This window comes from Cryptomeria japonica, unplaced genomic scaffold, assembly GCF_030272615.1.
Source record: "Cryptomeria japonica unplaced genomic scaffold, Sugi_1.0 HiC_scaffold_15, whole genome shotgun sequence".
Lineage (NCBI taxonomy): Eukaryota > Viridiplantae > Streptophyta > Pinopsida > Cupressales > Cupressaceae > Cryptomeria > Cryptomeria japonica.
Genome location: NW_026728837.1, coordinates 1,645,001 through 1,667,500, shown reverse-complemented (window position 1 = coordinate 1,667,500; position 22,500 = coordinate 1,645,001). Strand labels below are relative to the sequence as shown.

The 22,500-nt window shown below is 60.8% G+C and overlaps 2 non-coding genes across 2 annotated transcripts; both read left to right on the top strand.

Annotated features, from left to right (window-relative positions):
• Positions 1–11,216: 11,216 nt before the first annotated feature.
• LOC131860562 (5S ribosomal RNA) lies at positions 11,217–11,335 on the top strand. The gene has a single exon (XR_009359656.1). It is a non-coding gene; the product is annotated as a 5S ribosomal RNA (ribosomal RNA).
• Positions 11,336–19,153: 7,818 nt separating this feature from the next.
• Positions 19,154–19,272, top strand: LOC131860492 (5S ribosomal RNA). Its single transcript, XR_009359587.1, has one exon. It is a non-coding gene; the product is annotated as a 5S ribosomal RNA (ribosomal RNA).
• Positions 19,273–22,500: the final 3,228 nt, after the last annotated feature.

Below are 22,500 nucleotides of genomic sequence, written 5' to 3'. Positions count from 1 at the left end.
AGCAATAACAGGTATAGTTCCGCGGCGGCCGAGAAGACTCACCGCATAGGAATCGGGATGCGAGGCGAGGGATGCGGCGGGAAGGCCCCGACGGCTAAACGGAAGAGGCTGCAGGGCCGCCTCGGAATGGTCCAAGCATCGGATGCGATTGGGACGACTACCAGTGCCAACCCCTTATCCCGCGATGCGTCCGATACACAGATAGTTCCAAGGCGGCCGAGGAGCCTCACCGCATATCAATCGGGGTGCGAGGCGAGGGATGGGGCGGGAAGGCCCCAACGGCTAGACGGAAGAGGCTTCAGGGCCACCTCGGAATGGTCCAAGCATCGGACGCGCTTGGGGCGACTGCCAGTGCCAACCCCTTATCCCGCGATGCGTCCGATACACAGATGGTTCCAAGGCGGCCGAGGAGCCTCACCGCATAGCAATCGGGGGTGCGAGGCGAGGGATGGGGCGGGAAGGCCCCAACGGCTAGACGGAAGAGGCTTCAGGGCCGCCTAGGAATGGTCCAAGCATCGGACACGCTTGGGGCGACTACCAGTGACAGCCCCCTATCCCGCGATGCGTCCGATACGAAGATGGTTCCAAGGCGGCCGAGGAGCCTCACCGCATAGCAATCGGGGTGCGAGGTGGGGGATGCGGCGAGATGGCCCCAACGGCTAGACGGAAGAGGCCACAGGGCCGCGTCGGAATAGTCCAAGCATCGGACGCGCTTGGGGCGACTACCAGTGACAACCCCTTATCCCGCGATGCGTCCGATACGAAGATAGTTCCAAGGCGGCCGAGGAGCCTCACCGCATAGCAATCGGGGTGCGAGGTGGGGGATGCGGCGAGATGGCCCCAACGGCTAGACGGAAGAGGCTGCAGGGCCGCCTCGGAATAGTCCAAGCATCGGACGCGCTTGGGGCCACTACCAGTGACAACCCCTTATCCCGCGATGCGTCCGATACGAAGATAGTTCCAAGGCGGCCGAAGAGCCTCACCGCATAGCAATCGGGGTGCGAGGTGGGGGATGCGGCGAGATGGCCCCAACGGCTAGACGGAAGAGGCCACAGGGCCGCCTCGGAATAGTCCAAGCATCGGACGCGCTTGGGGCGACTACCAGTGACAACCCCTTATCCCGCGATGCGTCCGATACGAAGATAGTTCCCAGGCGGCCGAGGAGCCTCACCGCATAGCAATCGGGGTGCGAGGCGAGGGATGCGGCGAGATGGCCCCAAAGGCTAGACGGAAGAGGCTGCAGGGCTGCCTCGGAATAGTCCAAGCATCGGACGCGCTTGGGGCGACTACCACTGCCAACCCCTTATCCCGCGATGCGTCCGATACACAGATAGTTCCGAGGCGGCCGAGGAGGTGGGGGATGCAGCGAGATGGCCCCAACGGCTAGACGGAAGAGGCTGCAGGGCCGCCTCGGAATAGTCCAAGCATCGGACGCGCTTGGGGCGACTACCAGTGACAACCCCTTATCCCGCGATGCGTCCGATACACAGATAGTTCCGAGGCGGCCAAGGAGCCTCACCGCATAGCAATCGTGGTGCGAGGTGGGGGATGCGGCGAGATGGCCCCAACGGCTAGACGGAAGAGGCTGCAGGGCCGCCTCGGAATGGTCCAAGCATCGGATGCGCTTGGGGCGACTACCACTGCCAACCCCTTATCCCGCGATGCGTCCGATACACAGATAGTTCCAAGGCGGCCGAGGAGCCTCACAGCATAGCAATCAGGGTGCGAGGCGAGGGATGCGGCGAGAAAGCCCCAACGGCTAGAGGGAAGAGGCTTCAGGTCCGCCTCGGAATGGTCCAAGCATCGGACGCGCTTGGGGCGACTACCAGTGACAACCCCTTATCCCGCGACGCGTCCGATACACAGATAGTTCCAAGGCGGCCGAGGAGCCTCACCGCATAGCAATCGGGGTGCGAGGCGAGGGATGCGGCGAGAAGGACCCAACGGCTACACGGAAGAGGCTTCGGGGCCGCCTCGGAATGGTCCAAGCATCGGACGCGCTTGGGGCGACTACCAGTGACAACCCCTTATCCCGCGACGCGTCCGATACACAGATAGTTCCAAGGCGGCCGAGGAGCCTCACCGCATAGAAATCGGGGTGCGAGGCGAGGGATGCGGCGAGAAGGACCCAACGGCTAGACGGAAGAGGCTTCGGGGCCGCCTCGGAATGGTCCAAGCATCGGACGCGCTTGGGGCGACTACCAGTGACAACCCCTTATCCCGCGACGCGTCCGATACACAGATAGTTCCAAGGCGGCCGAGGAGCCTCACCGCATAGCAATCGGGGTGCGAGGCGAGGGATGCGGCGAGAAGGACCCAACGGCTAGACGGAAGAGGCTTCGGGTCCGCCTCGGAATGGTCCAAGCATCGGACGCGCTTGGGGCGACTACCAGTGACAACCCCTTATCCCGCGACGCGTCCGATACACAGATAGTTCCAAGGCGGCCGAGGAGCCTCACCGCATAGCAATCGGGGTGCGAGGCGAGGGATGCGGCGAGAAGGACCCAACGGCTAGACGGAAGAGGCTTCGGGTCCGCCTCGGAATGGTCCAAGCATCGGACGCGCTTGGGGCGACTACCAGTGACAACCCCTTATCCCGCGACGCGTCCGATACACAGATAGTTCCAAGGCGGCCGAGGAGCCTCACCGCATAGCAATCGGGGTGCGAGGCGAGGGATGCGGCGAGAAGGACCCAACGGCTAGACGGAAGAGGCTTCGGGTCCGCCTCGGAATGGTCCAAGCATCGGACGCGCTTGGGGCGACTACCAGTGACAACCCCTTATCCCGCGACGCGTCCGATACACAGATAGTTCCGAGGCGGCCGAGGAGCCTCACCGCATAGCAATCGGGGTGCGAGGCGAAGGATGCGGCGAGAAGGACCCAACGGCTAGACGGAAGAGGCTTCGGGTCCGCCTCGGAATGGTCCAAGCATCGGACGCGCTTGGGGCGACTACCAGTGACAACCCCTTATCCCGCGACGCGTCCGATACACAGATAGTTCCAAGGCGGCCGAGGAGCCTCACCGCATAGCAATCGGGGTGCGAGGCGAGGGATGCGGCGAGAAGGACCCAACGGCTAGACGGAAGAGGCTTCAGGGCCGCCTCGGAATGGTCCAAGCATCGAACGCGCTTGGGGCGACTACCAGTGACAACCCCTTATCCCGCGACGCGTCCGATACACAGATAGTTCCGAGGCGGCCGAGGAGCCTCACCGCATAGCAATCGGGGTGCGAGGCGAGGGATGCGGCGAGAAGGACCCAACGGCTAGACGGAAGAGGCTTCAGGGCCGCCTCGGAATGGTCCAAGCATCGGACGCGCTTGGGGCGACTACCAGTGACAACCCCTTATCCCGCGACGCGTCCGATACACAGATAGTTCCGAGGCGGCCGAGGAGCCTCACCGCATAGCAATCGGGGTGCGAGGCGAGGGATGCGGCGAGAAGGACCCAACGGCTAGACGGAAGAGGCTTCAGGGCCGCCTCGGAATGGTCCAAGCATCGGACGCGCTTGGGGCGACTACCAATGACAACCCCTTATCCCGCGACGCGTCCGATACACAGATAGTTCCGAGGCGGCCGAGGAGCCTCACCGCATAGCAATCGGGGTGCGAGGCGAGGGATGCGGTGAGAAGGACCCAACGGCTAGACGGAAGAGGCTTCAGGGCCGCCTCGGAATGGTCCAAGCATCGGACGCGCTTGGGGCGACTACCAGTGACAACCCCTTATCCCGCGACGCGTCCGATACACAGATAGTTCCGAGGCGGCCGAGGAGCCTCACCGCATAGCAATCGGGGTGCGAGGCGAGGGATGCGGCGAGAAGGACCCAACGGCTAGACGGAAGAGGCTTCAGGGCCGCCTCGGAATGGTCCAAGCATCGGACGCGCTTGGGGCGACTACCGTTGCCAACCCCTTATCCCGCGATGCGTCTGATACACAGATAGTTCCGAGGCGGCCGAGGAGCCTCACCGCATAGCAATCGGGTTGCGAGGCAGATTATTGGGAAGGGAACCCCCTGGGATGCGGCTCAAGCAGTGCCCAAAGGGACTGGAATGCGGAATCACATCGAGAGACCCAAATGCTATACGAGGGCTCAAATCGAATTATCGATTTGGCCACGACATGGACGCATCGGAACGACTACCTTTGCCGAACCACTCGCAATTGCATCCATACCGAAACCAATAGACATTTCCGTTAGAGCCCTCGCATAGCATTCGGGAATCTCGCATGCCCCTCTAAATCGACCAATGCTGGCGCTCAATGAAAATCCGAGCGCTACCACCGTTCGAGCGCCAGCATTGGTCGAGTTAGAGGGGCACGGGGGAGAATGCTCCAGTCAACACCTCCCCTATATAAGTTATTTGTCCGATTCTCGCACAACCGTAGTCTGCCTCGTCGAATCAAACAACGGTCCCAGATTCCGACTTCCGTTCCGTAGAGACCCAAAAGCTAGATGGAGGCTCGCAAGAAAGAGAGTCGGCGCATAGCAATCGGGTTTCTCGAACGTTTAGGGACCGAGCTCACTTGCGGATAGGGCAAAATCCGCCAAGCAACCCAAAAGCTAGACGGGGGCTCGAATCGAATCGCCTAGGCGGCCACAACAACGACGTGTTGGATCGACTACCAGTGCCAAACCATTCAGCAAGACTAGTCTGTGTCGAGGCCGGATAGAGATTCTCAGAGAGCGCCCGCATAGCATTTAGGAGACCTGCCGCGTCCCTCACACTCGACAAATGGTGGTGCACGTTTATAAATCCGAGCGATCCCAACCCTTTCAAGCACCAACATCGGTCGAGATAGAGGGGCACGGAGGGGGCTGCGTGAGACAACACAGTCCCCTATATAAGTTATTTGTCCGATTCTCACACATCCGAAGAATGGTCATCAAATCGGACAACAGCCCAAACTTCCGACTTCCGTCCCAGAAAGCCCAAGAGCTATCTAAAACGTTCATGGCCGGAACTCGATCGCGGCTATACCAGTCCGCCAAGCAACCCAAAAGCTAGACTGGAGCTCTAGTCGAATCACCTCTGTGGCCATTGCAAGGACGTGTTGGAGCGACTACCATTGCCGAACCATTCCGCAGGTCGAGTCCATACCAAGGCCGCATAGAGATTCACGATGAGCTCCTGCATAGCAATCAGGAGACTTGCCGTGTCCATCACAATCGATAAATCCTGGTGCAAGATTTTTGCATCCGAGCGCTCCAACCAGTCGAGCACCAGCATCAATCGACATAAACGGGCACGGGGGGAGGATGCTCGAGAACACTACCTCCCCTATATAAGTTATTTGTCCGATTCTCAAGCAGCCGAAGTCTGGTCATCGAATCGGGTCAAAGACCACAACTTCCGACTTTACCCACAATGCAAGTCATCGAATCGAACATCGGCCCCCGAGTCGGACTCCATGCGTATGTCAGGTCATCGGACCCAAATTCCGCCTTCCTGCGCATGGCGGGCCATCAATATCAACTCGGTCATCGGACCCAAACTCCGCCTTTTTGCGTATGGCACGCCTTCAAATCGGTCATCGGACCCAAATTCCGCCTTCCTGTGCATGGCGGGCCATCAACATCAACTCGGTCATCGGACCCAAATTCCGCCTTTCTGCGCATGGCACGCCATCAACTCGGTCATCGGACCCAAATTCCGCCTTCCTGCGCATGGCAGGTCATCGGACACAAATTCAGACCTCGCCAATATGCCTACGTATCGAATCGGTCATCGGACCCAACTTCCGACTTCATCCATACTGTAGGGTCTTTGAGGTTGGCGCGGTGCGCTCAACCCAGGGAGTCGACCCATCGAAGCATACACCTCCCCTATATAAGCTATTTGTCCGATTCCCACACCTGTGTAGTTTGCACCTCTGACCAGGACATCGACCCCAACTTCCGAACTCGACTGCAACGACGGCACCAGCGCCTTGGTGCGCACCTTGCGACGCACAGTCCCAACATTCGCCTTCCTGCACATGGCAGGTCATCGGACCCAAATTCCGACCTCGCGAGTATGCCTACATATCGAATCGGTCATCGGACCCAACTTCCGACTTCATCCATACCGTAGGGTCTTTGAGGTTGGCGCGGTGCGCTCAACCCGGGGAGTCGACCCAACGAAGCATACACCTCCCCTATATAAGCTATTTGTCCGATTCCCACACCTGTGTAGTTTGCACCTCCGATCAAGACATCGACCCCAACTTCCGAACTCGCCTCCAACGACCGAACCAGCGCCTTGGTGCGCACCTTGCAACGCACAGTGCCAACATTCGCCTTCCTGCACGTGGCAGGTCATCGGACCCAAATTCCGACCTCGCGAGTATGCCTACATATCGAATCGGTCATCGGACCCAACTTCCGACTTCATCCATACCGTAGGGTCTTTGAGGTTGGCGCGGTGCGCTCAACCCGGGGAGTCGACCCAACGAAGCATACACCTCCCCTATATAAGCTATTTGTCCGATTCCCACACCTGTGTAGCTTGCACCTCCGATCAGGACATCGACCCCAACTTCCGAACTCGACTAAAAAGACCGCACCAGCGCCTTGGTGTGCACCTTGCAACGCACAGTGTCAACATTCGCCTTCCTGCACATGGCAGGTCATCGGACCCAAATTCCGACCTCATGAGCATACCTACTAATCGAATCGGTCATCGGACCCAACTTCCGACTTCATCCATACCGTAGGGTCTTTGAGGTTGGCGCGGTGCGCTCAACCTGGGGAGTCGACCCATCGAAGCATACACCTCCCCTATATAAGCTATTTGTCCGATTCCGACACCTGTGTAGTTTGCACCTCCGCTCAGGACATCGACCCCAACTTCCGAACTCGCCTGCAACGACCGAACCAGCGCCTTGGTGCGCACCAAAAGTGCGCACTTTTGGAGGGCACTTTTCTGCGCTCCAAAGGTGCGCACTTTTGGAGGGCACTTTTTGGAGGGCACTTTTCTGCGCTCCAAAGGTGCGCACTTTTGGAGGGCACTTTTTGGAGGGCACTTTTCTGCGCTCCAAAGGTGCGCACTTTTGGAGGGCACTTTTTGGAGGGCACTTTTCTGCGCTCCAAAGGTGCGCACTTTTGGAGGGCACTTTTTGGAGGGCACTTTTCTGCGCTCCAAAGGTGCGCACTTTTGGAGGGCACTTTTTGGAGGGCACTTTTCTGCGCTCCAAAGGTGCGCACTTTTGGAGGGCACTTTTTGGAGGGCACTTTTCTGCGCTCCAAAGGTGCGCACTTTTGGAGGGCACTTTTTGGAGGGCACTTTTCTGCGCTCCAAAGGTGCGCACTTTTGGAGGGCACTTTTTGGAGGGCACTTTTCTGCGCTCCAAAGGTGCGCACTTTTGGAGGGCACTTTTTGGAGGGCACTTTTCTGCGCTCCAAAGGTGCGCACTTTTGGAGGGCACTTTTTGGAGGGCACTTTTCTGCGCTCCAAAGGTGCGCACTTTTGGAGGGCACTTTTGTGCACTCCAAAGGTGCGCACTTTTGGAGGGCACTTTTCCTGTGCTCCAAAGGTGCACACCTAGGTGAGCACCTTCGACCACACCTTGTAGCACACCAAACTCTGACTTTCGACTTCATCCGCAATGCAGGGTCTTTGAGGTTGGCGCAATGCGCACAACCAGGGGAGTCGACCCATCAAACCCAACACCTCCCCTATATAAGCTATTTGTCTGATTCTCATACATGCGTAGCCTGCAGGAGCAATTAGGACATCGACCCCAACTTTCGGCTTCTAAACGAAAACAAGGTCTTTGAGGTTGGTGTAATGCGAACAACTAGGGGAGTCAACCCATCAAACCCAACACCTCCCCTATATAAGCTATTTGTCTGATTCTCATACATGTGTAGTCTACAGGAGCAATTAGGACATCGACCCCAACTTTTGACTTCTTAACGAAAACAAGGTCTTTGAGGTTGACGTAATGCGCACAACCAGGGGAGTCGACCCATCAAACCCAACACCTCCCCTATATAAGCTATTTGTCCGATTCTCATACATGTGTAGCCTGCAGGAGCCATTAGGACATTGACCCCAACTTTTGACTTCTTAACGAAAACAAGGTCTTTGAGGTTGGCGTAATGCGCACAACCAAGGGAGTTGACCCATCAAACCCAACACCTCCCCTATATAAGCTATTTGTCTGATTCTCATACATGTGTAGCCTGCAACAACGATTAGGACATCCACCCCAACTTCTGAATTCGTCTGCGTTGACCGCACCAAAGGTGCACGCCTTGGTGCTCACCAAAATCCGACTTCCGACTTCTTCTGCTATGCGGGGTCTTTGAGGTTGGCGCAGTGCGCACAACCAGGGGAGTCAACCCACCGAATGCAACACCTCCCCTATATAAGCTATTTGTCTGATTCTCATACATGCGTAGACTGCAGCAATGATTAGGACATCCACCCCAACTTTTGACTTCTTAAACAAGACAGGGTCTTTGAAGTTGGTGCAGTGCACACAACCAGGGGAGTCGACCCATCAAACGCAACACCTCCCCTATATAAAGCTATTTGTCCGATTCTCATACGTGTAGTCTGCAGCAGCGATTAGGACATCGACCCCAACTTCCGAATTCGTTTGCATTGACCGCACCAAAGGTGCACGCCTTGGTGTGCACCCTGGAGTGCACTTTGGTGCTCACCTCGGTGCACACTTTGGTGTGCACCTCGGTGTGCACCAAAGGTGCGCACCTTGGAGCGCACCAAAGGTGTACACTTTGGAGCGCACCACATAGGGTCTTTGAGAGGTTGGCGCAGTGCGCACACCAAGGTGGGTGTTGAGGTGCGTGCCGAGGTGGGTGGGTGCTAGGGTGCGCTCCATGGTGGGTGCCAGGGTGGGTGCGTGCTAGGGTGGATTCCAAAGAGGGTCATAGGGTGGGTGCCAAGGTGGGTTGGTGATATAGTGGGTTCAAAGGTGGGTACTAGGGTGGGTTCCAAGGTGGGTCACAAGTTGGGTGCCAGGATGCGTGGGTGTTAGGTTGGGTGCCAAGGTGGGCTCCTGCGTGGGTGGGTGCTAGGGTGGGTTTCAAGGTGGACGCGAGGGCGGGTGCCAAGGTGGGTAACAAGTTGGGTGTTAGGATGGGTGAGTGCTAGAGTGGGTGCCAAGGTGGGTGGGTGCTAAGGTGGATGCCAAGGTGGTTCACAGGGTGGGTGGGTTCTAGGGTGAGTTCCAAGGTGGGTCACAGGTTCAGTGCTAGGGTGGGTGTCAAGGCGGGTGTCGAGGTGCCTGGGTGCTAGGGTGTGGATGCCAATGTGGGTCATAGGGTGGGTACTAGGGTGGGCTGCAATGTGGGTGCCAAGGTGGGTAACATGCTCGGTGGGTTCTAAATTGGGTGCCAGGGTGGGTGTGCACCCACCTTGCCCGAGGTGGGTGCCAAGGTGCCAGTGTGGGTGGGTGCTAAGGTGGATGCCAAGGTGGGTGAGAAGGTGGGTGATAGGTTGAGTGGTAGGATGGGTGGGTGCCAAGATGGGTCACAGGGTGGGTGCAAGGGTGGGTAGGTGCTAGGGTTGGTGTCAGGGTGGGTGGGTGCTAGGTTGGGTTCCAAGGTGGGTGCGAGGGTGAGTGTCAAGGTGGGTCACAGGTTAGGTGCTAGGATGGGTGAGTGCTAGGGTGCAAAGGTGCCAGGGTGGGTGCTAGGATGGGTCGATGCTAGGGTGAGTGGCAAGGTGGGTCCACAAGTGTCAAGGTGGGTGCCGAGGTGGGTGCCAAGTCGGCGACTGCTATGGTGGATGCCAAGGTGGGTCACGGGGTGGGTGCCAAGTTGCTAGGTTGGGTTCCAAGGTGGGTGCCAACGTGGGTGCTAGGGTGCGTGGGTTAAAGGGTGTGTCACAACGTGGGTGCCAGGATGGGTGCGCACCCACACTGGCCAAGACGGGTGCGGGTGCAAGGTTGGGTTCCAAGCCCGGTCACAGGCTGGGTGCTAGGATGGGTGGGTGCCAAGGTGGGCACCAGGGTGGGTGCACCCACCCTGGCCAAGGTGGGTCACGGGGTGGGTCCTAGGGTGGGTAACGGGGTGGGTACTAAAGTGCGTGCCAAGGTGGGTCATAGGGTGGGTGCCAAGGTGGGCACCAGGGTGGGTGTGCACCAACCCTAGCCAGGGTAGGTCACGGGGTGGTTGTCGGGGTGGGCGTCAAGGAGCCAAGGTGGGTGGCAAGTAGCCAAGTTGCGTGCCAAGGTGGGTGTCAGGGTGGGTGCCAAGGATCCAAGGTGGGTGCCAAGGAACCAAGGTGGGTGTCTGGGTGGGTGCCGAGGTGGGAGCCAGGGTGGGTCCCAAGGTGAGTGCAAAGGTGGGTGCCAGGGTCAAGGTGAGTGCCAATGTGGGTTCCAAGGTGCCAGGGTCAGGGTGAGTGCCAATGTGGGTTCAAAGGTGCTAAGTTGGGTGCGAGGTTGGGTGCGAGGGTGGGTGGGTGCCAAGGTGTGCTAGGTGGAAGCCCGGGTGGGTCGGCATCCCATGGGTGTCGAGTTGGGTGCCTGATGGGTGCTTCTTGTCAAGTTTTAGTCGTCGGGACTCATTTCGAGCCTTAGAGGTCGTTTCTTGTCCGGTTGCCCTGTCTTCGACCTGGGAACCCAATTTTGGTCCTCGGGTCCCATTTTTTTTTGTCTCGCATCCCACTTTTGGCCTGTGGCCTTTTCGGGGTCGATTCTCGTTTTGGGCATCAGAGCATGTTTCTTCTCCTAAAACCCAATATTTGTTTATTAAGTCTCGGAACACATTTTTGTTCTCGTGGACCCATCATGGGTCTTGGAACGCATTTGTGGTCCTTGGGTCCCATTTTGCATCCCGAAACTTGTGTTTTGGTGCTTGATCCCTATTTTGGGTGCCCACCTTGCACCAAGTGCGCACCCGGGGCAAACCGAGCGCCTTGGTGCACCGGGGCAAGATCGAGCGTGCACCCGAGGCGCCCCGAACATGCACCAAGGTGCACTCGGCCCACATGTGAGCGCAGGTCGTTGCGCCCGAGGTGGTGTGTGGGCACCGCGTTGCAGACGGGACACTGCACGCACACGACGCCCCCTCCAGGTGCACGCACGTAGGCCGGGCCGGGTGCACACCCGACGCCCTAGCAAGGTGCGCGCACCCGGGCAGGGCTCACACTTGGCGAACGGGGCGCACTTCGCGAGGGAGGGTGTGCACCTCGACGGGGGTGGGTGGCCGGGGTGGATTCGCACGTGGGTCGCGGTTTGCTAAGTACACACTGCGACAAGCTCATAACGGGTGCGATCATACCAGCATTAGTGCACCGGATCCCATCAGAACTCCGCAGTTAAGCGCGCTTGGGCCGGAGTAGTACTGGGATGGGTGACCTCCCGGGAAGTCCCGGTGTTGCACCCTTTTTTAGTTTTTCGCCGGGCGTCGCAATGCTATTTGAATAAACCTTTTGCCCGTTTGCGTTCTCGTCGGGGCCGGGCCGGGCCGGGGTGCGCTGCCCGCACTACCGCGCGCGCGGGGGGCGACACCGAGCGCGCACCCGAGGCACCCCGAGCACACAGGCCACGGTGCAACCCGGGCGTTGTGCGCGCACCCCGGTGCGCCCGAGGTGCTGCGCGCGCACCCAGGTGAAATCGGTGTGCACCTCGGCCAGTGCGCGCTCGGTCGAGTCGCGCACGTTGGCCAAGGTGCACGGTGATGTTTCTTACTCTAAGGTTCCGCACCAGACGCCCGGGACAGGTGAGCGAAGCTGGGCGGGGCCGGGTGCGCGGCCGGGGCAGGTGCACGCAGCTGGAGAGAGCTTTGGAGCACACTTCGGAGCGCACCAATGATGCGCTCCATTCAAAAGTTTCCTGAAAAGGCAAAAAAAGTTGAGATTATAGAATTTCCCACTTGAGAGATTGTAAAAAAAAAAAATTTAAAATGAAGGAAACGCGGGTGCCAAGGTGTGCGCAGCCCAGCCAAGGTGTGCGCACCAAGGCGCCCACCCTGGCGAAGGTGCACGCAAGGTGCGCACCCGAGGCAAACCGGACAATTAACCCAACTTTCGACTTCGCGCGCACCTTGGAGCGCACTTCGGAGCGCTCCTTGGTGCGCACCAATCTTGGGCACCTCGGAGTGCACCATGGCGCCCACCAAGGTGCGCACCCGGGGCAAACCGAGCTCCGACTTCGTGCGCACCTTGGAGCGCACGAAAGGTGCGCACCATGGCGCCCACCAAGGTGCGCAGCCCAGCCAAGGCGTGCGCATCAAGGTGCGCACCCTGGCGAAGGTGCGCACCCGGGGCAAACCGAGCTCCGACTTCGTGCGCACCTTGGAGCGCACAAAAGGTGCGCAACCCAGCCAAGGTGTGCGCACCCCGGTCAAACCGAGCTCCGAATCGTGCGCACCAGAGGTGCACGCCATCGTGCGCACCTTGGAGCACACTTCGGAGCCCTCCTTGGTGCGCGCCGATGTTGCGCACCTCGGAGCGCACCCGGGGAAAACAATGCAATTAACCCGACTTTCGACTTCGTGGGCACCTCGGAGCGCTCTCGGGTTCGCACCTCGGAGCACACCGAGGTGCGCACCTTTGATGCGCTGCCTTCACCAATTTCCAGAAAAGGCAAGAAAACATTGAGAAGGTGTGCGCACCGAGGTGCCCACCCTGGCGAAGGTGCACGCGAGGTGCGCACCCGGGGCAAACCGGGCTCCGACTTCGTGCACGCCGCACCTTGGAGCACACTTCGGAGCGCTCCTTGGTGCGCACCAGGGCGCGCAACCCAGCCGAGGTGCCCACCCCGGCGAAGGTGCACGCGAGGTGCGCACCCGGGGCAAACCGGGCTCCGACTTCGTGCACGCCATGGTGCCCACCGCGGCGAAGGTGCACGCGAGGTGCGCACCCGGGGCAAACCGGGCTCCGACTTCGTGCACGCCGCACCTTGGAGCACACTTCGGAGCGCTCCTTGGTGCGCACCATGGTGCCCACCAGGGCGCGCAACCCCGCCGAAGGTGCACGCGAGGTGCGCACCCGGGGCAAACCGGGCTCCGACTTCGTGCACGCCGCACCTTGGAGCACACTTCGGAGCGCTCCTTGGTGCGCACCATGGTGCCCACCAGGGCGCGCAACCCCGCCGAAGGTGCACGCGAGGTGCGCACCCGGGGCAAACCGGGCTCCGACTTCGTGCACGCCATGGTGCGCACCGCGGCGAAGGTGCGCACCCGGGGCAAACCGGGCTCCGACTTCGTGCACGCCGCACCTTGGAGCACACTTCGGAGCGCTCCTTGGTGCGCACCAGGGCGCGCAACCCAGCCGAGGTGCCCACCCCGGCGAAGGTGCACGCGAGGTGCGTACCCGGGGCAAACCGGGCTCCGACTTCGTGCACGCCGCACCTTGGAGCACACTTCGGAGCGCTCCTTGGTGCGCACCATGGTGCCCACCAGGCCGCGCAACCCAGCCAAGGTGTGCGCACCAAGGTGCACGCGAGGTGCGCACCCGGGGCAAACCGGGGTCCGACTTCGTGCACGCCGCACCTTGGAGCACACATCGGGGCGCTCCCGGGTTCGCACCGGCGTTGCGCACCGTGGTGGGCACCTCGGAGCACACCAAGGTGGGCAGCGAGGTGCGCACCTTTGATGCGATGCCTTCACTAATTTCCATAAAAGGCAAAAAAAAAACGAGATTTTAAAATTTCCGTTTTGAAAGATAGTGAGAAAAAGGGAATGCTGGTGCCATCTTGAGCCCGCCCTGGTGCGCAGCCCAGCCAAGGTGTGCGCACCAAGGTGCCCACCCTGGCGAAGGTGCGCGCCCGGGCAATTAATCCAACTTCCAACTTCGCGCGCGCCAGGGTGGGAGCGCACCCAACAACCGGGCCTGGGAAGAGCCAATGCGAGAAACCCCACCAAACGCTCTGACAAAAAAAGAGGGGGCGCTCCAGTAACCCCGCTTCGGAGCGCACCCTGGGCAAACCCAGCCAAGGTGCCCACCCCGGCCAAGGTGCAGGCGAGGTGCGCACCCGGGGCAAACCGGGCTCCGACAACGTGCACGCCGCACCTTGGAGCACACTTCGTAGCGCTCCCGGGTGCGCACCTCAGAGCACACCAAGGTGGGCAGCGAGGTGCGCACCTTTGATGCGCTGCCTTCACTAATTTCCAGAAAAGGCAAAAAAAAAAGGAGATTTTAAAATTTCCGTTTTGAAAGATAGTGAAAAAAACGGAACGCGCGTGCCATCTTGAGCCCGCCCTGGTGCGCAGCCCAGGTAAGGTGCCCACCCTGGCAAAGGTGCGCACCCGGGCAATTAACCCTACTTCCGACTTCGTGCGCGCCAGGGTGGCAACCGGGCCTCGGAAGAGCCAATGCGAGAAACCCCACCAAACGCTCCGACAAAAAAAGAGGCGGCGCTCCAATAACCCCGCTTCGGAGCGCAGCCGGGGCAAACCCAGCCAAGGTGCCCACCCCGACGAAGGTGCACGCGAGGTGCGCACCCGGGGCAAACCGGGCTCCGACAACGTGCACGCAGCACCTTGGAGCACACTTCGAAGCACTCCCGGGTGCCCACCGGCGTTGCGCACCGTGGTGGGCAGCGAGGTGCGCACCTTTGATGCGCTGCCTTCACTAATTTCCAGAAAAAGGCAAAAAAAAATGAGATTTTAAAATTTCCGTTTTGAAAGATAGTGAAAAAAAAGGAACGCGGGTGCCATCTTGAGCCCGCCCTGGTGCGCAGCCCAGGCAAGGCATGCGCACCAAGGTGCCCACCCGAGGTGCACACCCGGGGCAAACCGGGCTCCGACTTCGTGCAGGCCGCACCTTGGAGCACACTTCGGAGCGCTCCTTGGTGCGCACCATGGTGCCCACCAGGGCGCGCAACCCAGCCAAGGTCTGCACACCAAGGTGCCCACCCCGGCGAAGGTGCACGCGAGGTGCGCACCCGGGGCAAACCGGGCTCCGACTTCGTGCACGCCATGGTGCCCACCGCGGCGAAGGTGCACGCGAGGTGCGCACCCGGGGCAAACCGGGCTCCGACTTCGTGCACGCCGCACCTTGGAGCACACTTCGGAGCGCTCCTTGGTGCGCACCATGGTGCCCACCAGGGCGCGCAACCCAGCCAAGGTGTGCGCACCAAGGTGCACGCGAGGTGCGCACCCGGGGCAAACCGGGGTCCGACTTCGTGCACGCCGCACCTTGGAGCACACATCGGAGCGCTCCCAGGTTCGCACCAGCGTTGCGCACCTTTGATGCGCTGCCTTCACTAATTTCCAGAAAAGGCAAAAAAAAACGAGATTTTAAAATTTCCGTTCTGAAAGATAGTGAAAAAAACGGAACGCGGGTGCCATCTTGAGCCCTTCCTGGTGCGCAGCCCAGGCAAGTTGTGCGCACCAAGGTGCCCACCCTGGCGGAGGTGCGCGCCCGGGGCAATCCGGGCTCCGACTTCGTGCACTGCATGGTGCCCACCAAGGCGCGCAACCCAGCCAAGGTGCCCACCGCAGCGAAGGTGCACGCGAGGTGCGCACCCGAGGTGCACACCCGGGGCAAACCGGGCTCCGACTTCGTGCACGCCGCACCTTGGAGCACACTTCAGAGCGCTCCTTGGTGCGCACCAGGGCGCGCAACCCAGCCGAGGTGCCCACCCCGGCGAAGGTGCACGCGAGGTGCGCACCCGGGGCAAACCGGGCTCCGACTTCGTGCACGCCATGGTGCCCACCGCGGCGAAGGTGCGCACCCGGGGCAAACCGGGCTCCGACTTCGTGCACGCCGCACCTTGGAGCACACTTCGGAGCGCTCCTTGGTGCGCACCATGGTGCCCACCAGGCCGCGCAACCCAGCCAAGGTGTGCGCACCAAGGTGCACGCGAGGTGCGCACCCGGGGCAAACCGGGGTCCGACTTCGTGCACGCCGCACCTTGGAGCACACATCGGGGCGCTCCCGGGTTCGCACCGGCGTTGCGCACCGTGGTGGGCACCTCGGAGCACACCAAGGTGGGCAGCGAGGTGCGCACCTTTGATGCGATGCCTTCACTAATTTCCATAAAAGGCAAAAAAAAAACGAGATTTTAAAATTTCCGTTTTGAAAGATAGTGAGAAAAAGGGAATGCTGGTGCCATCTTGAGCCCGCCCTGGTGCGCAGCCCAGCCAAGGTTTGCGCACCAAGGTGCCCACCCTGGCGAAGGTGCGCGCCCGGGCAATTAACCCAACTTCCAACTTCGCGCGCGCCAGGGTGGGAGCGCACCCAACAACCGGGCCTGGGAAGAGCCAATGCGAGAAACCCCACCAAACTCTCTGACAAAAAAAGAGGGGGCGCTCCAGTAACCCCGCTTCGGAGCGCACCCTGGGCAAACCCAGCCAAGGTGCCCACCCCGGCCAAGGTGCAGGCGAGGTGCGCACCCGGGGCAAACCGGGCTCCGACAACGTGCACGCCGCACCTTGGAGCACACTTCGTAGCGCTCCCGGGTGCGCACCTCAGAGCACACCAAGGTGGGCAGCGAGGTGCGCACCTTTGATGCGCTGCCTTCACTAATTTCCAGAAAAGGCAAAAAAAAAAGGAGATTTTAAAATTTCCGTTTTGAAAGATAGTGAAAAAAACGGAACGCGCGTGCCATCTTGAGCCCGCCCTGGTGCGCAGCCCAGGTAAGGTGCCACCCTGGCAAAGGTGCGCACCCGGGCAATTAACCCTACTTCCGACTTCGTGCGCGCCAGGGTGGCAACCGGGCCTCGGAAGAGCCAATGCGAGAAACCCCACCAAACGCTCCGACAAAAAAAGAGGCGGCGCTCCAATAACCCCGCTTCGGAGCGCAGCCGGGGCAAACCAAGCCAAGGTGCCCACCCCGACGAAGGTGCACGCGAGGTGCGCACCCGGGGCAAACCGGGCTCCGACAACGTGCACGCAGCACCTTGGAGCACACTTCGAAGCACTCCCGGGTGCCCACCGGCGTTGCGCACCGTGGTGGGCAGCGAGGTGCGCACCTTTGATGCGCTGCCTTCACTAATTTCCAGAAAAAGGCAAAAAAAAATGAGATTTTAAAATTTCCGTTTTGAAAGATAGTGAAAAAAAAGGAACGCGGGTGCCATCTTGAGCCCGCCCTGGTGCGCAGCCCAGGCAAGGCATGCGCACCAAGGTGCCCACCCGAGGTGCACACCCGGGGCAAACCGGGCTCCGACTTCGTGCAGGCCGCACCTTGGAGCACACTTCGGAGCGCTCCTTGGTGCGCACCATGGTGCCCACCAGGGCGCACCCGAGGCAAACCGGGCTCCGACTTCGTGCACGCCGCACCTTGGAGCACACATCGGAGCGCTCCCAGGTTCGCACCAGCGTTGCGCACCTTTGATGCGCTGCCTTCACTAATTTCCAGAAAAGGCAAAAAAAAACGATATTTTAAAATTTCCGTTCTGAAAGATAGTGAAAAAAACGGAACGCGGGTGCCATCTTGAGCCCTTCCTGATGCGCAGCCCAGGCAAGTTGTGCGCACCAAGGTGCCCACCCTGGCGGAGGTGCGCGCCCGGGGCAAACCGGGCTCCGACTTCGTGCACTGCATGGTGCCCACCAAGGCGCGCAACCCAGCCAAGGTGCCCACCGCAGCGAAGGTGCACGCGAGGTGCGCACCCGAGGTGCACACCCGGGGCAAACCGGGCTCCGACTTCGTGCACGCCGCACCTTGGAGCACACTTCAGAGCGCTCCTTGGTACGCACCAGGGCGCGCAACCCAGCCAAGGTGCTCACCCCGGCGAAGGTGCACGCGAGGTGCGCACCCGGGGCAAACCGGGCTCGGACTTCGTGCACGCCGCACCTTGGAGCACACATCGGAGCGCTCCCGGGTTCGCACCAGCATTGCGCACCTTTGATGCGCTGCCTTCACTAATTTCCAGAAAAGGCAAAAAAAAGAAAAAAATGAGATTTTAAAATTTCCGTTTTGAAAGATAGTGAAAAAAACGGAACGCGGGTGCCATCTTGAGCCCGCCCTGGTGTGCAGCCCAGGCAAGTTGTGCGCACCAAGGCACCCACCCTGGCCAAGGTGGGTCACGGGGTGGGTCCTAGGGTGGGTAACGGGGTGGGTACTAAGGTGCGTGCCAAGGTGGGTCATAGGGTGGGTGCCAAGGTGGGCACCAGGGTGGGTGTGCACCAACCCTAGCCAGGGTAGGTCACGGGGTGGTTGTCGGGGTGGGCGTCAAGGAGCCAAGGTGGGTGGCAAGTAGCCAAGTTGCGTGCCAAGGTGGGTGTCGGGGTGGGTGCCAAGGATCCAAGGTGGGTGCCAAGGAACCAAGGTGGGTGTCTGGGTGGGTGCCGAGGTGGGAGCCAGGGTGGGTCCCAAGGTGAGTGCAAAGGTGGGTGCCAGGGTCAAGGTGAGTGCCAATGTGGGTTCCAAGGTGCCAGGGTCAGGGTGAGTGCCAATGTGGGTTCAAAGGTGCTAAGTTGGGTGCGAGGTTGGGTGCGAGGGTGGGTGGGTGCCAAGGTGTGCTAGGTGGAAGCCCGGGTGGGTCGGCATCCCATGGGTGTCGAGTTGGGTGCCTGATGGGTGCTTCTTGTCAAGTTTTAGTCGTCGGGACTCATTTCGAGCCTTAGAGGTCGTTTCTTGTCCGGTTGCCCTGTCTTCGACCTGGGAACCCAATTTTGGTCCTCGGGTCCCATTTTTTTTTGTCTCGCATCCCACTTTTGGCCTGTGGCCTTTTCGGGGTCGATTCTCGTTTTGGGCATCAGAGCATGTTTCTTCTCCTAAAACCCAATATTTGTTTATTAAGTCTCGGAACACATTTTTGTTCTCGTGGACCCATCATGGGTCTTGGAACGCATTTGTGGTCCTTGGGTCCCATTTTGCATCCCGAAACTTGTGTTTTGGTGCTTGATCCCTATTTTGGGTGCCCACCTTGCACCAAGTGCGCACCCGGGGCAAACCGAGCGCCTTGGTGCACCGGGGCAAGATCGAGCGTGCACCCGAGGCGCCCCGAACATGCACCAAGGTGCACTCGGCCCACATGTGAGCGCAGGTCGTTGCGCCCGAGGTGGTGTGTGGGCACCGCGTTGCAGACGGGACACTGCACGCACACGACGCCCCCTACAGGTGCACGCACGTAGGCCGGGCCGGGTGCACACCCGACGCCCTAGCAAGGTGCGCGCACCCGGGCAGGGCTCACACTTGGCGAACGGGGCGCACTTCGCGAGGGAGGGTGTGCACCTCGACGGGGGTGGGTGGCCGGGGTGGATTCGCACGTGGGTCGCGGTTTGCTAAGTACACACTGCGACAAGCTCATAACGGGTGCGATCATACCAGCGTTAGTGCACCGGATCCCATCAGAACTCCGCAGTTAAGCGCGCTTGGGCCGGAGTAGTACTGGGATGGGTGACCTCCCGGGAAGTCCCGGTGTTGCACCCTTTTTTAGTTTTTCGCCGGGCATCGCAATGCTATTTGAATAAACCTTTTGCCCGTTTGCGTTCTCGTCGGGGCCGGGCCGGGCCGGGGTGCGCTGCCCGCACTACCGCGCGCGCGGGGGGCGACACCGAGCGCGCACCCGAGGCGCCCCGAGCACACAGGCCACGGTGCAACCCGGGCGTTGTGCGCGCACCCCGGTGCGCCCGAGGTGCTGCGCGCGCACCCAGGTGAAATCGGTGTGCACCTCGGCCAGTGCGCGCTCGGTCGAGTCGCGCACGTTGGCCAAGGTGCACGGTGATGTTTCTTACTCTAAGGTTCCGCACCAGACGCCCGGGACAGGTGAGCGAAGCTGGGCGGGGCCGGGTGCGCGGCCGGGGCAGGTGCACGCAGCTGGAGAGAGCTTTGGAGCACACTTCGGAGCGCACCAATGATGCGCTCCATTCAAAAGTTTCCTGAAAAGGCAAAAAAAGTTGAGATTATAGAATTTCCCACTTGAGAGATTGTAAAAAAAAAAAATTTAAAATGAAGGAAACGCGGGTGCCAAGGTGTGCGCAGCCCAGCCAAGGTGTGCGCACCAAGGCGCCCACCCTGGCGAAGGTGCACGCAAGGTGCGCACCCGAGGCAAACCGGACAATTAACCCAACTTTCGACTTCGCGCGCACCTTGGAGCGCACTTCGGAGCGCTCCTTGGTGCGCACCAATCTTGGGCACCTCGGAGTGCACCATGGCGCCCACCAAGGTGCGCACCCGGGGCAAACCGAGCTCCGACTTCGTGCGCACCTTGGAGCGCACGAAAGGTGCGCACCATGGCGCCCACCAAGGTGCGCAGCCCAGCCAAGGCGTGCGCATCAAGGTGCGCACCCTGGCGAAGGTGCGCACCCGGGGCAAACCGAGCTCCGACTTCGTGCGCACCTTGGAGCGCACAAAAGGTGCGCAACCCAGCCAAGGTGTGCGCACCCCGGTCAAACCGAGCTCCGAATCGTGCGCACCAGAGGTGCACGCCATCGTGCGCACCTTGGAGCACACTTCGGAGCCCTCCTTGGTGCGCGCCGATGTTGCGCACCTCGGAGCGCACCCGGGGAAAACAATGCAATTAACCCGACTTTCGACTTCGTGGGCACCTCGGAGCGCTCTCGGGTTCGCACCTCGGAGCACACCGAGGTGCGCACCTTTGATGCGCTGCCTTCACCAATTTCCAGAAAAGGCAAGAAAACATTGAGAAGGTGTGCGCACCGAGGTGCCCACCCTGGCGAAGGTGCACGCGAGGTGCGCACCCGGGGCAAACCGGGCTCCGACTTCGTGCACGCCGCACCTTGGAGCACACTTCGGAGCGCTCCTTGGTGCGCACCAGGGCGCGCAACCCAGCCGAGGTGCCCACCCCGGCGAAGGTGCACGCGAGGTGCGCACCCGGGGCAAACCGGGCTCCGACTTCGTGCACGCCATGGTGCCCACCGCGGCGAAGGTGCACGCGAGGTGCGCACCCGGGGCAAACCGGGCTCCGACTTCGTGCACGCCGCACCTTGGAGCACACTTCGGAGCGCTCCTTGGTGCGCACCATGGTGCCCACCAGGGCGCGCAACCCCGCCGAAGGTGCACGCGAGGTGCGCACCCGGGGCAAACCGGGCTCCGACTTCGTGCACGCCGCACCTTGGAGCACACTTCGGAGCGCTCCTTGGTGCGCACCATGGTGCCCACCAGGGCGCGCAACCCCGCCGAAGGTGCACGCGAGGTGCGCACCCGGGGCAAACCGGGCTCCGACTTCGTGCACGCCGCACCTTGGAGCACACTTCGGAGCGCTCCTTGGTGCGCACCAGGGCGCGCAACCCAGCCGAGGTGCCCACCCCGGCGAAGGTGCACGCGAGGTGCGTACCCGGGGCAAACCGGGCTCCGACTTCGTGCACGCCGCACCTTGGAGCACACTTCGGAGCGCTCCTTGGTGCGCACCATGGTGCCCACCAGGCCGCGCAACCCAGCCAAGGTGTGCGCACCAAGGTGCACGCGAGGTGCGCACCCGGGGCAAACCGGGGTCCGACTTCGTGCACGCCGCACCTTGGAGCACACATCGGGGCGCTCCCGGGTTCGCACCGGCGTTGCGCACCGTGGTGGGCACCTCGGAGCACACCAAGGTGGGCAGCGAGGTGCGCACCTTTGATGCGATGCCTTCACTAATTTCCATAAAAGGCAAAAAAAAAACGAGATTTTAAAATTTCCGTTTTGAAAGATAGTGAGAAAAAGGGAATGCTGGTGCCATCTTGAGCCCGCCCTGGTGCGCAGCCCAGCCAAGGTGTGCGCACCAAGGTGCCCACCCTGGCGAAGGTGCGCGCCCGGGCAATTAACCCAACTTCCAACTTCGCGCGCGCCAGGGTGGGAGCGCACCCAACAACCGGGCCTGGGAAGAGCCAATGCGAGAAACCCCACCAAACGCTCTGACAAAAAAAGAGGGGGCGCTCCAGTAACCCCGCTTCGGAGCGCACCCTGGGCAAACCCAGCCAAGGTGCCCACCCCGGCCAAGGTGCAGGCGAGGTGCGCACCCGGGGCAAACCGGGCTCCGACAACGTGCACGCCGCACCTTGGAGCACACTTCGTAGCGCTCCCGGGTGCGCACCTCAGAGCACACCAAGGTGGGCAGCGAGGTGCGCACCTTTGATGCGCTGCCTTCACTAATTTCCAGAAAAGGCAAAAAAAAAAGGAGATTTTAAAATTTCCGTTTTGAAAGATAGTGAAAAAAACGGAACGCGCGTGCCATCTTGAGCCCGCCCTGGTGCGCAGCCCAGGTAAGGTGCCCACCCTGGCAAAGGTGCGCACCCGGGCAATTAACCCTACTTCCGACTTCGTGCGCGCCAGGGTGGCAACCGGGCCTCGGAAGAGCCAATGCGAGAAACCCCACCAAACGCTCCGACAAAAAAAGAGGCGGCGCTCCAATAACCCCGCTTCGGAGCGCAGCCGGGGCAAACCCAGCCAAGGTGCCCACCCCGACGAAGGTGCACGCGAGGTGCGCACCCGGGGCAAACCGGGCTCCGACAACGTGCACGCAGCACCTTGGAGCACACTTCGAAGCACTCCCGGGTGCCCACCGGCGTTGCGCACCGTGGTGGGCAGCGAGGTGCGCACCTTTGATGCGCTGCCTTCACTAATTTCCAGAAAAAGGCAAAAAAAAATGAGATTTTAAAATTTCCGTTTTGAAAGATAGTGAAAAAAAAGGAACGCGGGTGCCATCTTGAGCCCGCCCTG